This window comes from Hippichthys cyanospilos, chromosome 13, assembly GCF_059441005.1.
Source record: "Hippichthys cyanospilos isolate Australia breed blue-spotted pipefish chromosome 13, RoL_Hcya_1.0, whole genome shotgun sequence".
Lineage (NCBI taxonomy): Eukaryota > Metazoa > Chordata > Actinopteri > Syngnathiformes > Syngnathidae > Hippichthys > Hippichthys cyanospilos.
Window position 1 is genome coordinate 652,239 of NC_142381.1, and position 13,318 is coordinate 665,556.

General features: G+C 49.7%; 1 long non-coding RNA gene across 3 annotated transcripts; it reads left to right on the forward strand.

Moving 5' to 3' along the window:
• Positions 1-7,117: 7,117 nt before the first annotated feature.
• LOC148413326 (uncharacterized) lies at positions 7,118-11,351 on the forward strand. 3 transcript variants are annotated; one of them, XR_015867631.1, is made up of 3 exons: positions 7,162-7,647; positions 9,949-10,170; positions 11,126-11,351. It is a non-coding gene; the product is annotated as an uncharacterized LOC148413326 (long non-coding RNA). The 3 variants fall into 3 exon arrangements; XR_015867630.1 differs by lacking the exon at positions 11,126-11,351 and having other exon boundaries at positions 7,118-7,647; positions 9,949-11,083; XR_015867632.1 differs by lacking the exons at positions 7,162-7,647; positions 11,126-11,351 and adding an exon at positions 7,655-7,830 and having other exon boundaries at positions 9,949-11,083.
• Positions 11,352-13,318: the final 1,967 nt, after the last annotated feature.

A 13,318-nucleotide genomic window follows, 5' to 3' on the forward strand; every position in this document is an offset into this window, starting at 1 on the left:
ACCGTGCCCGCGTACGCCGGTGCCACCGCCGGTGTTTCAGGGGGGTAAAAAAACGCAGGATGGCGGGGGCGTACCGAAATCCCCGAGCTACGGCTAAATCCCAGAGGAAACAATTAAAAGTGGCGTCGTCTCTGGCGGCCATCTTTGCCTGTTTCCGGATCCCATTTCAAGGGGATTTCGCGTTTGATGCGGCGCCGGGACGGCTGACGCCCGCAGCGTCGCTCAAGTGGCGCTGAGGGATGCCCGGGGTTACTGCAGGACAAGATGTCCGCTCTGTTAAGGCGGCGCGGCGTGGCGGCCCGAGGATTATTAATATTATCGGCCGGATTATCATCGGGATTATCCCGCCGCTGAAGGAGAGATTAGCGCGCGGTGCCACCGATAAAAAAGACGTACGCTAATGCATCAACATGGCTTCCCTAATCTAGTCCTTCTGATACACTTAGGGGGTCAAACCGCTCCCTTTCGATTGTTGGATGAGAAACTGACTTGTTTTGCTTTAAATGGAGACCTTTTCAATATTTCCTGCCCCTGTCACATGGTGTGTTTAAATTGAATATTTTATAGCAATCGTAATAACGTCAAGTAAAATTGACCCATTTTTGACCATTGACCCACACTGACTCATTTTTGACATCAATTCTCGCTGCGGGTGATATTGACATGTCGTGGGGTCGAACTGACCCGCTTTTGAAATGGAACCATCTTGTTACACAACAGGTCAATCAGACCCATTTTCCACATTTTCCCTTCCTGTTGAACCGATCATAAAACTGAAGTGAACTGAACTGAAAATTGACCCGATTTTAACATTTCCCCTGCTCTTAACGCTTTCAACGGCAACCCGCGAACAAGGTGCAGTAGAAATGTTGGTGTTGAGACCCCAAATCCACCTTATGACAACTTATGACATTTGCAAGCCTTTCAATGACTTTGTTGAGCGGCTTAGCCTGGACTCCCACAATGCAAAGTTCTTGCTATGCATTGCGGACTTGTTGCTGACTTGGATCCGAGAACTACACGTGCGAGAAAGCTTTTATTTTGCTGCGTTCTGTTTCGTGCAACGCCTAACATTGTATCTGCATATTTCCGTCTGCCAAATCTGCAGCATTGAATAGCCGTTCAATGTTTTTTTTTTCTCGCAAAATAAAAAGTCTTTATGCATATTTATGGATGGGGCTGATGCCACTGAACATTTTGAGTGGTTGAAAGAAACTTTTCAAAGTCAGCCTAAGTTGCCGGTGAAAGATCCCCGGACATCCAAGGGTTAATGAGCCCTCTTTCAATACTGCAGGTCAATTTGACCCATTTGTAACTTTGTATTTCTCCGTTACGATGTTATGATCTTTGAAACGCTGGTTGAATCGCGACGTTCCCATTTCATTTCCAGTCAAATATTCCTGTGTCGCTTTGACCCAAATATTTACAAAAGCGCACGAAACTACAATTAACACCGTCGCTATCTGATTGCGGGGTCGATCAGCGGCTACGTCCATGGATATGAATAGTTAGGAAGTCTTATTAAGGCAGTAAACCAGTGAGAAGACAACTTTCAAATTGACCCACACGGTCCATAGCAGGAGGATTAAATCGCTTGATTAATGTGCACTCCATGTTCCCGCGAGAGTGACACCCCCTCACCTTTTGTGTAACGCTTCGTCTTTGCTGGTTAATAGCGCTAATCTGCGGGAACACAATGTGCCTCCGTTGAATACATTTATTACCCTGAGTGATTGATAGGACAGCCTCCCTTGATTTTAATTAATACGGCGGGAGGTGAAGGCGCGGCGCGGCGCGGCGCCGTGCTCGGGCAGAGATTTATGCTCAAGTGGTTTTGGCAAAGTCTACATAATCTGTCGGCTCTTTAAAATGCAATTATGGATGATCGGCCTCACGGCGGACCACAATCTGGATCGGGGAAGGCCGAGCGGCGAATGGCGGACGCAAAACTTTGCAGGGCGTGTTGGGATGCCTGCAAAACGATTCAATGGTGGGACAGGAATTGAATTCAACTGAAAAAGCGTCCACCCAGAAACAAGTGACCGTCGTCTTTTGCGGGAGTTCATACTTGAAATGGCCGAATTGGCCGTCCAACTGCAGCGGCATTACATATTACGTACAGTGCGAACGCTGGCAGCGATCGACCGATCGGAGAACGTCACGTAATACGTACAGTACGTACGGCGGAGGTGACGAACCGATCGGAAAACGTGAGGCATTACCAAAGCGCTTGGACTCATCGGACTCGCTTTCCCGGAGCCAATCGATTCACCGCCGCGATGGCCGTCAAATCCGTGCGACGGGGCGAGCGCGGCAGAGCGTCGCCGCCTGCGCACTGCTGGCCGAAAGAAGGGCGGGGGCAGGGAGTTTCCCGCGCCCCCGCCGGCGGGCGGAGGGAAGCAAAGTGGCCCTAACCTGATTTCCACGCCATGATTGGATATTGAAAATTCAATATTGGCTGGAAAAAAAAAGAGGTGGCGGGGATCAGGTGGCCATTTACACCTGCCGTGTTTGCGCCGGCGCGCTTAATGCGCGAGAAGCGGATTTATCAAAGGCCCCGGGCAAGACCACGCCACGCGCTTATTCGGATGGCCTCGGGTTGCACATATGAAACGGCTGGGATTAGGACGGTGCCTTTTTGCGCTCAATTTTGCATAATTTACCCGTCCATCTATGCAGGGTGTCCGCGGGTGAAAAAAAATCCGTTTAAACTCCTTCCAGAAGGAATGCAAGTGCACTTCCAATCGTACCGTGAGAAATATGTCAGTCAAACGCAAGCTAACGGTACTCATGGTCATTATGACCTACTGTAGAACTGTTTGGATAGAAGGTAAAAGCAGGTTAGTGTGACCCAGTGTCTAACAGAAAAAAAGGGCGTATTTCGCTGTTTAAAACGGGTCAATTTGACCCATCGTATAGCAGCGGGCTTGTTTTGTGTTGGATCCGCCTGCCTCATCTGTAACTTTTTTTTTTTTTTCGGAGCGCGGATAACAAACAGGAAGAGTGCGTTATGGATTTCCGCTCCGTCGGCGTGGCGATCGATACATCATCCTAAAAGTAAAATGCGCTCGTGCCAATTATTGCGCACGTCGGCCGCCCGGCGTGAGTAATCGGCCAATTTAGAGGACGGCGGCGGCGGGGCCAAGCGCGCCGGCCCTCGTCATAAATCGCCCACGTCCTGGCCGGGCCGCGCGCCCGCCGCGTAATTAAGTTCCCAAAAGGCACGTGTTAATATGGCCGCCGCGGCGCAAGGTGCGCGGCGAGCTTTCGCTGACTCGTCGTCTCCCAGGATGATCCTCAAATCGGACGTCGGCAATAAAGGAAACGGCTCAGTGGAGACCAAAGCAATGCACTTATCTTTTATGTTCACTCCGCTTCTACTTTGCTAAGCTTGCTTACTTACTTATAGTCAATGTTTTTTTTTTTTTTTTATTATTAAATGCCTCATTCTTGCCGGTGCATACGCCGTTTTTTTAAGTAACCGTTTATTTAAAATGATATTTGCATAGGTGGGCGGCTTACATTTTTCAAAGGTTCAGGAGCATTTGGCGGGCTTGGAACGGATTAGGCCGTTTACATGTAAAAAGCGGCTCTACTAATGAAAGAGCCACCTTAGCGAATTCCTTCTGAACGCTATTAATTTCGTAAGTAGAAGTCCCACTGTAGGAAGTTATCAAATTCCCTACTCCCCTCCCCCGCGTTAAGAGGAGCCACTTGAGGCGGTTCCTACACCTGAAGAGACAAAGGAAGTCAGCCATTTTGGTTTGAATGAGACATTTTACGGCCATTTCGAAGTCAATTTGACTCGGCAACATACCCGCCAGACGTGTCTGTCCCGATTCGATCCGCCGAAACGCGGGACGAGCGCCGCACGCGTGCAACATTGATGCGATTGACTTCAAACGGGGTACAGTTGCGTCAAATCTTTTGTCCAAACGACGGCGAGTCAACAAAGCAGCGGCGACATTGCGACGCTTTTCATTTTCCTCCGCCCGTGTTGCATCAAGTCGGTCCTCGGCGCCGCGCGGGTTGCATCAGCGGCCGGGCGTCCAAAGCGCTCGTTACGACACGCCGGAGGACGCGAAAAACTGCCGGAGCAAAACAACAACAACAACACAACCCGACGAGATGATCAAAGCTTTCCGTATGTTTACGGGGCTGCGGTCAGCGCTATTGTAAAATACGCCCCAGGTGAGCCAATCGACAACGCCCCCCCCGCACCCCCACCCCCACCCCGGTCCCGTCGCGCCGCCTAATTAACTGTAGCCGACAGTCAGAGGTGTGAAGTGTTACGCAAGGCTTCTGCAGTGTGGGCGAAAGTTGAGAACGCCAAACAACATTTCTTGTTCGGAAAGACATTTGCGCATCGCAATTTCAAGCGTCCAAAGTGCCTTCCGTTAGGAACTCTTTCCATACCAAAGGCATGTTTTTTACGTTGTTTAAGACTCTCCACCAGGGGCGGGCAAACTTTGTGACCAACGCTTCTAAAAGTTGGCCAAAAAACTGCCGGATATCAAGACAACATGTTTTAGTTTCAATGGAAAATTCACAAAAGCGTTACGGATGAATTCAAGTCCCCTGTATTGAACTATTTCTCGAAATGACTCTTCCAGCAACTGAAAACGAAACGAGCACAACGCATTTAATATCACGGTTAAGCTAGTCTACAATCCTCCCGTAATTCGTTATTCCAGAGCCGCCGGATCGGTAGGCCCCGTTCGGGTCGCCGCCCGCCATTTGAGGATCGCGCGGAAGGTGCGTCGCGCCCGACAAAACGGGGAACCGTCTGCAAACTTCAGACATTTTCCCCCCTCTCGCGCCGCATAAAATGTTCAAAAGCCAGATGGTAATAAAAGCGGCACGCGGTGAGCAGGCGGGGTGGGGGGGGGGCACCCAGCGCACCCCCGGGGGGGCCGCCTGGTGCCGGCGATGAGAGGGAGCGAGCGCACGCCGCCGCTGCCAGATAAGCCGAGTGGGCGCCTCCCCGCCTTTTTTTTTCGCGCTCGCCTCCGTCATTACGGCGCTGAAACATTTGATTATGCGAGCTGGCTGGCAGCAAGTGTTTATTTGGTTTCTTCTTCTATTTACTGCCACGAGTGCGACACCGCGGGGGCCCTAAAGAAAAGAAGAGTGACATGCAAAAGACAAGTGTAGTATTAACGCCTTCATGGATGAACTACCTCCCCCAAGTGTTTTTAGTGAGACTCGTCAGGCGTGACGGAAATGTTAACAAAAGACGTATGGAGCGAGGCGAAAGCTCTTCGCTTCGCACCGCGTCGATCCCGGTGACAAAATTGCACGTCGTCGCTTCAGCGGAGGACGCGCGCCAGTCTTCGGCGACTCGTCAGCTGGTAGAGATTAGCGACGGGACGATGAAGCCTCATGAAGCGCTTTGGGTCGGAAGGTCCCCAACCGCCGTCTGCGGCCTTGTGCCGGTCCGTGGATTAACCGGTACCTAATTTCCGGTTGATTCGATAGGCCGATTTAAGATTCGATTGTGAGTTGCTTTTTGATTTTCTTTTATGCAACATACGCGTTGGTTAGTACAATTCGTGTTGTATGTTTTTTTTCTGTATCATTTCCGTTTTACCAAATATAGCCTTCGGAGATCGGGGACAACTGCAACCGGATACGTGTGCGCTAAACGCTAACAACATAGCATGGTTTCTAAAGATTCTACAGGGTGTTGACTTTGAAAAAGCGCATAACGGATCTAACCCTTACAACAATAAAATCCTGAAAATGACTACCAAGCAACTTTTAACAGTTTAGCGCAATTGCTCATCAAGCACTCAGCCTACAAGTTTGTTTTACTTTTATATATGGCTAACGCAATTTGCAATATTCTCATCGGTTTGACTCCGGTGGACGGCTTGGGTACGTGACTTTACATGGCCACTTTGTACGCACGCTCGTAATATTTCCCCCCCACGTCCACAGAGCAGCGAAAGCCGTCTGCCTCGTGATCCCGAGCAAGCGGAGCGCCATCTGAGCGCTGCCAATCTTCCGCCATCCATCTTAAGACTCCAATTGCGTCAGCGTTATTTGGGAGTCGGAGCGCGCCTTCCCGATTGGCGCCATCCCGCCTGTGACGAGGCGGAAGACGGTAACGGATCCCTGACATTCCCCCTCCCAATTATACACTAATCCGGCATCCCCGCCACAATGTGTCTGCATTTATCAGTGGAAATTGATGCCATTTATATTCATTTTGCAGCGCTGCACAATAGCGCCGAACGGGAATGGATTGGCTTCCTAAATGCGCGTGCATGGAAATGGCCAGATAAGACGTTCGGCAGCCCGAGCGGAAAGATGAAGATTTAAGGATTTGGGATCTATTTTGTCAACTGTTTTTTTTTTTTTTTTCCGTGGCTGTTGGCTGTTTTCACCTGCACGGAGGGATTCCAAATGAGAACGCTATCTTCCTCTGCCACTCAGCGGGACTTACTTGAGGCCTGAGATGCTCACAAATTGGACTCGGTCGTCATGTTTCATTTAAAATGGTGTCAGACGCGAGCGCCCGTATTTAGAATTCAAATCTTGCTGTTGACCTGGTCTTAACCCATTCAGTCTCCGCCTTAGCTACATCCGAACCTCTCGAAGATTTCTCAAAGTCCTGCCCTTGGCTCGGTCAAAACCAAACCCATCGGTCTTCATTTGGGCTTGGCTCAAAGTCTTGATCTTCCCTGAGTCTTGACTCCATCCATCCATTTTCTAGAGACGCTTATCCTCACGAGGGTCACGGGCTTGCTGGTTCCCATCCCGCCTGACGTCGGACACCCTGAACCGGTTGCCAGCCAATTACGGGGCGCTGGGAGACCAAAAACCGTTCACGTCACTCATCACGCCAAAGGACAATTTAGTATGCCATGCGTGACTTGGTTTTGAAGACTTGCAGTTATGAGCTTGACTGGACCTCAAATCCTTAGTCGCTTGGGACCTAAAATTATTCACTGTATCTTAACCTGGGTCTTGGTCTTGACTTATCGTTGACTTTTTGGTAACGAGAGGCCTTCGTAAGTAGAGGTGCCACGGTAAAGGCCCTTTAACGTTGACTTGGAATGAATGCCTCCATACCTTGGTCTCGACTCGGTCTCGGCTGTTTGAAGGATTGGCGTCGATCCCGTTGAAGCCTTCATCGCGACCCCTCAAAGTCTTCGTCCTTTCTCCCGCGTCCGAGTCTCAAATTGTAGTCTGTGTTTCCGCGGCCGTTGTTGTTTGGAAGGCGTCCTCGCATCATCCCCCCGCTTCAGCCTCGTCGGCGGGGGCGCGTCAGTCTCTTCCTTCGCGGTTTTCCCAAGTACCACCTGCGAGCACGGCTACACGCGGTACAGTATCTAATTGCTGCAGGCGTTTGCCGTTATTACGTCTCCCTCCTGTTGCCCCGCCGTCTAAATCCTCCACGTTATTGTCGGCACATTTTCATTATCTTTGAGAGAGTTGGCGCTCTCGGCGCGCTTTGATGAGTTTATGAACAGTGGCACCTCTAATCCGAGGCAAGACGCTCTGTAGAGAGCTGACATCAGAGCGCCGGCAGCCGGTGGGACCAGGCTGATGCAATTTTACATTTGTAATAATAATCTGGGAAGCCTTTAATGCGACTCAAACAAAGCCCCGTCAAAAGGAATACGGCCCGGTTTATATGAGGTGAGGGAGGCTGCTGCCGGCCTTTGTTTGTCGCATCGCGCGCCCCGAATGGATTTCTCATTCGTGCCGCGTCGCCTCCGCTCTCGCGAGGAGGACCGACCTCCGTCGGCTCGTGATTAGCGAGGATCCGCGGGCGCGGGCGCGGATGCCGGACGGGAATGCGCGAATCGTGAATTGCTAAACGTAAGGCGGAAGCTTTCCATGTCGTCAAACGGCCCCAAAAGAATCACAAACGGTCAGAGGCGGGTTTTGCTGACGGACTGACTAATGACAGAAATGCTAAAAAAAATAATGGCCACTTCTGGTATTTTGGCTTTGAATCTAATGTCATCAATCAGTGCGCCGTAAAGTCTGATTGTTTTGTTTTGATTCCCTTTAGCTCCACCTAGTGGATGCATAACGCAAGCCTGTAGCTTCCGTTCTATGTGGCGCTCCGTAAAATGTGGAAAATAACTTGGGAGTCCAAAAAGTTCCGTTCCTCACGGGTCTGCGTTTATGGACCCAGCAGACTCAGACGCAATTATGGAACTCCTTCAGAACCTCCGTTTTTAGTTTTACCGTCATTCGCTGAAGGCGAGGCAGTTACCACGGCGACCTTGTTTTTCTGGGGCTCCTGCGAAACGAGACCGGCTGTCACCTGCGGCCGTCATCGCCGGGACGGCAAAGTGGGACCGAAAAGCTTCTCCCATCTCCCCTTCAATTGCCCATTAGCTTTAATGATAGCATTAATTTTAACGAGATGCGCCGCTCACGTCGAGGCAATCATAGGACGAGCCGGCGGTCAGCGAGCCTCCGCCCAATCAAGGTTGATTTCTCCCCACCCACCCCCGCCCTCAACCTCGAACCGCCACGGCTTTTTCCTTCTAATTCTTTTCATTTATTTCTTTGCGGCCGGAACGTCAGTCCGTCTTATTCTAATGAAGCTTTGATTTCTGCGCGTTGCGGAGCATCCGAGCCGTAACGATCCGCCGCCCGCAGCCCCGGCCTCAATTAGATTATCGGTCGGGGGGGGGCGGGACGATGTTGATGGTGGTGGTGGGAAGCATTAAAGGCACTGGCATGACTGACCTCATGCTGGAGGTTTGATATAAATTGCGTTAATGGTTTTAATCCCTCTGAGTGCGCAAGTTAGTTTGACGGGACTTTCTGTTCGACGCGGCGGATGATGGAGCAGTCCATTAAAATATCGTTGTTGTTTTTTTACTCGTGGGGATTTCCACGCTCCGCTTTTATCACTGGAGATGATGCTGGTTTTGATGTACGCTTGCCGGCGATGGCCGCCGCTAGATCCAGAATCCCTGTCGCAATACGTCCGTTTCCATTGATGGGACCGGCTCGTAGGTCTGTGTCCTCAATCCGGCTGCCCCCCGTTCCGCTTGTCTCCGAGGTGATTTTTTTATTTTTATTTTTTCATCCCAGAAATGCTTAACTTGGACGTTCCCGTTCCGACGGCTTGCATGCTAGGCGTGGTCTTGACAACAACACGGGTCTTCAGTTAGCCTTGTCCACCGCAGTTGACTTTGTCTTGCTGTCCCTTTGTTATTTTGCGCCTTCTTCGATAGTCTTTGATGAGCTCATCTCGCACACGCCTTGCAAATCTTTTCTTGATTGGTCTTTTCTTGGTCCTGATATTCCGCAGTCTTGATAATGTCTCGGTGTTGGTAGACGTGGTTTTGACGACTACGCCGGTTTTCAATTAGCCTTTCTCCTCCGCGGTTGTCTTTGTCCCACCTGTCCCTTTGGTGTTTTGTGTGATTGTTTTTCGACAAACACAATCTTGGCCTTGTCTCGACCTCCAAATGGTCTCGTCTCGATTTTAATCATTGGTCTGGGTAGGTGTGGTCTTGGCTGCAGCAAAAAGTTTCAGCTAGCTTTTCTCCACCGCAGTTGTCTTTGTATCAACTGTCCATCTCCTGCAGGGATTTCTCTGTTTTGGTAGTCTGAATTGAGGGTGTCCGCATCCCTACATCCCACATGTCCATTCCCAGGCGTCCTCGCTCGTGTTGTGTGTGTTGAAACTGTTCCAATCGGCTCCCCTGGAGACACACGGGAGCTCGTTACAGTAAATTTCTCCGATAATAATCGAGAGGCCACTGAAATTCCTTGTCAGTTCACATTAGCATGTTCAGTGAGAACTTTCCAGCTTCCAGTGTTGTTGCTGCCGATGAGACTGAGACATTCACACACTAACTCACGCGCACACACACACACACACACACATTTATATATATCTCTCTCTATATATATATTTCTGAATGTTGACTACAAGCAGGACTCTGGCGCTTTCTTTTCATATTCCAGATATGAGGACGCGGAGCAGCTGCCGCCTGTCCCCGCCGGAGGCTGCCAGCTGTAGACGACATTAGCATGGAGATAAAGATGGATGCGAAATGCGAATGCGCGGGACCGCCCACTCGTCAACAGGTGGCGAGACACGCAGCTGTGACCAGCCAGCGTTTACATCTCCTGGACACTCCATAAAAGTTGTCAGACACCTTGTAACGCCGAGCGCAGATGACACGCGTAAATATGGAAAATATCCATTTTAAACGTCGGTAACGAGCGGTTTTGCTGTAAAGCTAGAATCTTCTCGTCAAGGAAATGTCATCGGCTCTCGCTGTGGTAATTGCTGCCCGGCCGGCCGCGATTAAGGGTTAGCGCTTTTCACTCCCACGTGGACCTTTAAATGCAATTTAGGACGGGGAATAACACGGCTGGCAATGTTAGATGCGTGTAATTAAAGGAAAATAAGCAATAATGTGGAGGACGCCGGGTCATCCTTTGAGTGCCACTGCGACGGAGGACAAAACCTTTGCAAAAATATGCGTGTTTACAGTCATGAATATTGCATCACCTGCACCTTCCAATAAGATGCGAAATTATGCTTTTTAATGTTTTTGATGTGTGTCAAAGGAAAAGCGTAAAAAGGAGGCTAAAATTTTGCATGGATTACTTCTAAATGCTTGCAAACGGCAGCTCCGGAGGTACATCCTGCACGTGTCAAATCTAGCCCATGTCGGGCTTATTTACTGCCATTCCAAATTGGAAACGTTGTCCGTTTTGGACATACTGAAAACCCGATGTTGTATCATGCATTTCCCCCGAAAATAAACGGCAACTCGCCAACGGGCCGCAACAGAAATTTTTGTCTTTCGGACGAGTCAAGCCGTCGCTTTAGTTTTCATTGGTTTTAGACATGTCCATAGTCATTTTATCGGAGTCCACTTTTAGTTGACTAAAATCCGAAGCATTTTTGCCTGATTTTAGCCAATGAAATGAAAGATTCACCTTACGAATTAATTTGCTAAGTAGAAGTGGCAGTGTATTGTAGAAAAATAGTATATTCATGTCACATTCTTGGCTGTAAACAAAGCGACGTGAGGACGTGGCGCGGTAAAATAAATCAGCCTGCAGGTGTTCTGCTCGCTCGCTCGCTCACTGGCTTGTGTTTTTTTTTTTCGACTGTTTGGACCCGCAGCCACGCAGCGTCCACATGACACTTTATGGACTTTCTGGATGGACGTGAGCCGCCAGACCCGACAAGGTGCTCCCCCGCGGTCCTCTTCTGACTCCGTCTCCAAACCTTGTTCACAAGCACCCCGAGGCTCCTCAGGACACACACGGATACGCACGCGCCGCGCCGCATGGCGTTGATGCACTGAATGTGCTTGAAAGTCTAACCCCGGCATTAAAGTCTAATGGTTGTTTCAAACCCCAATTTAAAAGCCCTGTCTTGGCTTCAAGTTGTAAATTGAAAGAGTAACCTTTGCTTAAGACCCTAACCCGGTCCTGGAACCCAAATTTGAATCCACAAACTCTTCTCCGCTTACTCTAGCTTCACAGCCTCATTTGAAAGCCGAACCTGGTTTGATACCCTAAGCTTATTTGAGCTCCGACGGGCCGTTTTTCACTCAACTCGGGCTGACTTTGAAAGGCATTTTTTCAGCATATTCCCACATTTGAATGGCGGTAAATGAGCCCAAAATAGGCAAAATTTGTCAGCTGTACCTCTGGGTCTGCCATTTGCAAGCATTTAGAAATGACGGCAGCGCGGCATATCGAAAGTCGCCACGTTTTGACGATCCATACAATGTTTTCGCCGCCTAGTGTTTTTTTTGTAGGCTTTTCCTTTGATATCGCCTATCTAAAAGCCCAAGTCGGGTCCAAATTTCCCCCGGCGTTATGGCCAGGTCCAAGGGCGAAATAACCGTGGAAATGACCCTAAATGACCCCTCCCAAGCAAAACGGCAGGCATCCCGTGACGTTTTCGTCTCCTACGACTTTTGCGCATCCGCTCTTGATACAAAATTTCACGTTGCCAAGCGTAACCGGCTTTGAGGGCTGAATTTCATTTCGCGGGCACAATTAGGTAGCCTTTTAGCCCGCCAGGAAAAGGCTAACCTTGGTGGCAAGCATTGACTGCTGCCCACGCAGGAAGTGAGTCATGTAGTTTATGAAAACCATTTGAACACCCACATACACGGGCCACTTCAATAGGTACACCCGCATGAGTTCCCGGCGTCCTCGGTAAGAATCAAATGAGAAACCTTTCCCTTTATGCACGAGGAATACCATCGCTGTCGCCTGGAATGATCGGCGATAAGGAGGTAGACCCGGTGGTCCTGGAGGCTCCTGTGTTTTATGTCTCCCGGCCGCAACGCGCATGATTCAAATGATCGGACCGTTAGCGAGGTCCGCAGAAGCCGGATGACGATCGGATCGATCGGATTTGTTTTGGGTCACATTCTTGTTTTCCTCGTGCCTGTCCTTGTTTGTGCGATTGTGTACACCTGTCGGCGTTTTACCGACCAATCAGTTTCCCCCGCCTATTCTTCCTGTCCGGCCGTTTGGTGTTCCCTCGTTAGTGTTGACTATATTTAGTTCCCGGTTTTCTTTCAGTCGGCTGTTGGGTTACTGTCTACGTCATGCAGTCTCGCAGTCGACGTGTCCATGCGTTTGCAGTATGTGTCTACATATGTAACGTGCCACTTTGGGCCGTCGCGTCTTACGCTCGCGTTGCTAGCACGTTGCTGGCACTTTAGCAATGGCATCACACAGGAAGCACTTCGCACGAACCCATACTAAATTTAGGTAAACGTACGTGTCAGTCAACAAAATGTACTTGTGACTTTTTGAGATTTTATTTTGCTCGACAACAACAGATGACATACTGTACTTGAGCAAGCGTTGTGTGTTTGCAATCACAAGTTGCCGTGTTTGTCACGGGGCCTTTTAACCCCATATTTGTGTTTGCTAAGGACAATTTCTCCTCAGCCTTACCGGATAAAAGCCTCGTTTTTTTTTTTTTTTTATGACAGTAATAGAAAAGTGGCGCTACACATCTTCATATCTGCAGAAAGACGGACAAAATCGAAAACGCATCACAGCTAAATGGTGAACATTTCTCTTTTAAAAGCCTTGCAAGTTTATATTGATTTTTACAGAGTGGAAATGTAATTTTTCTTTGTCCTTCCTCGCCTGCCTGCCAATCAGAGGTGAGAGTAGGAACTCCCGCCGACGTCTCACTTGACAGCCTCATTTCCAGGCCGGGAGGCCAAAGTGGCGGCGGCGGCGGCGGCGGCCGGCGAGCCGCCCGCCTTTTGTCTTCTCTACTTTCTCGGGGAAAAAGAAGAGAGAGGGGGGAGGAAAAACACAGCGGGAGAGTTTGAGA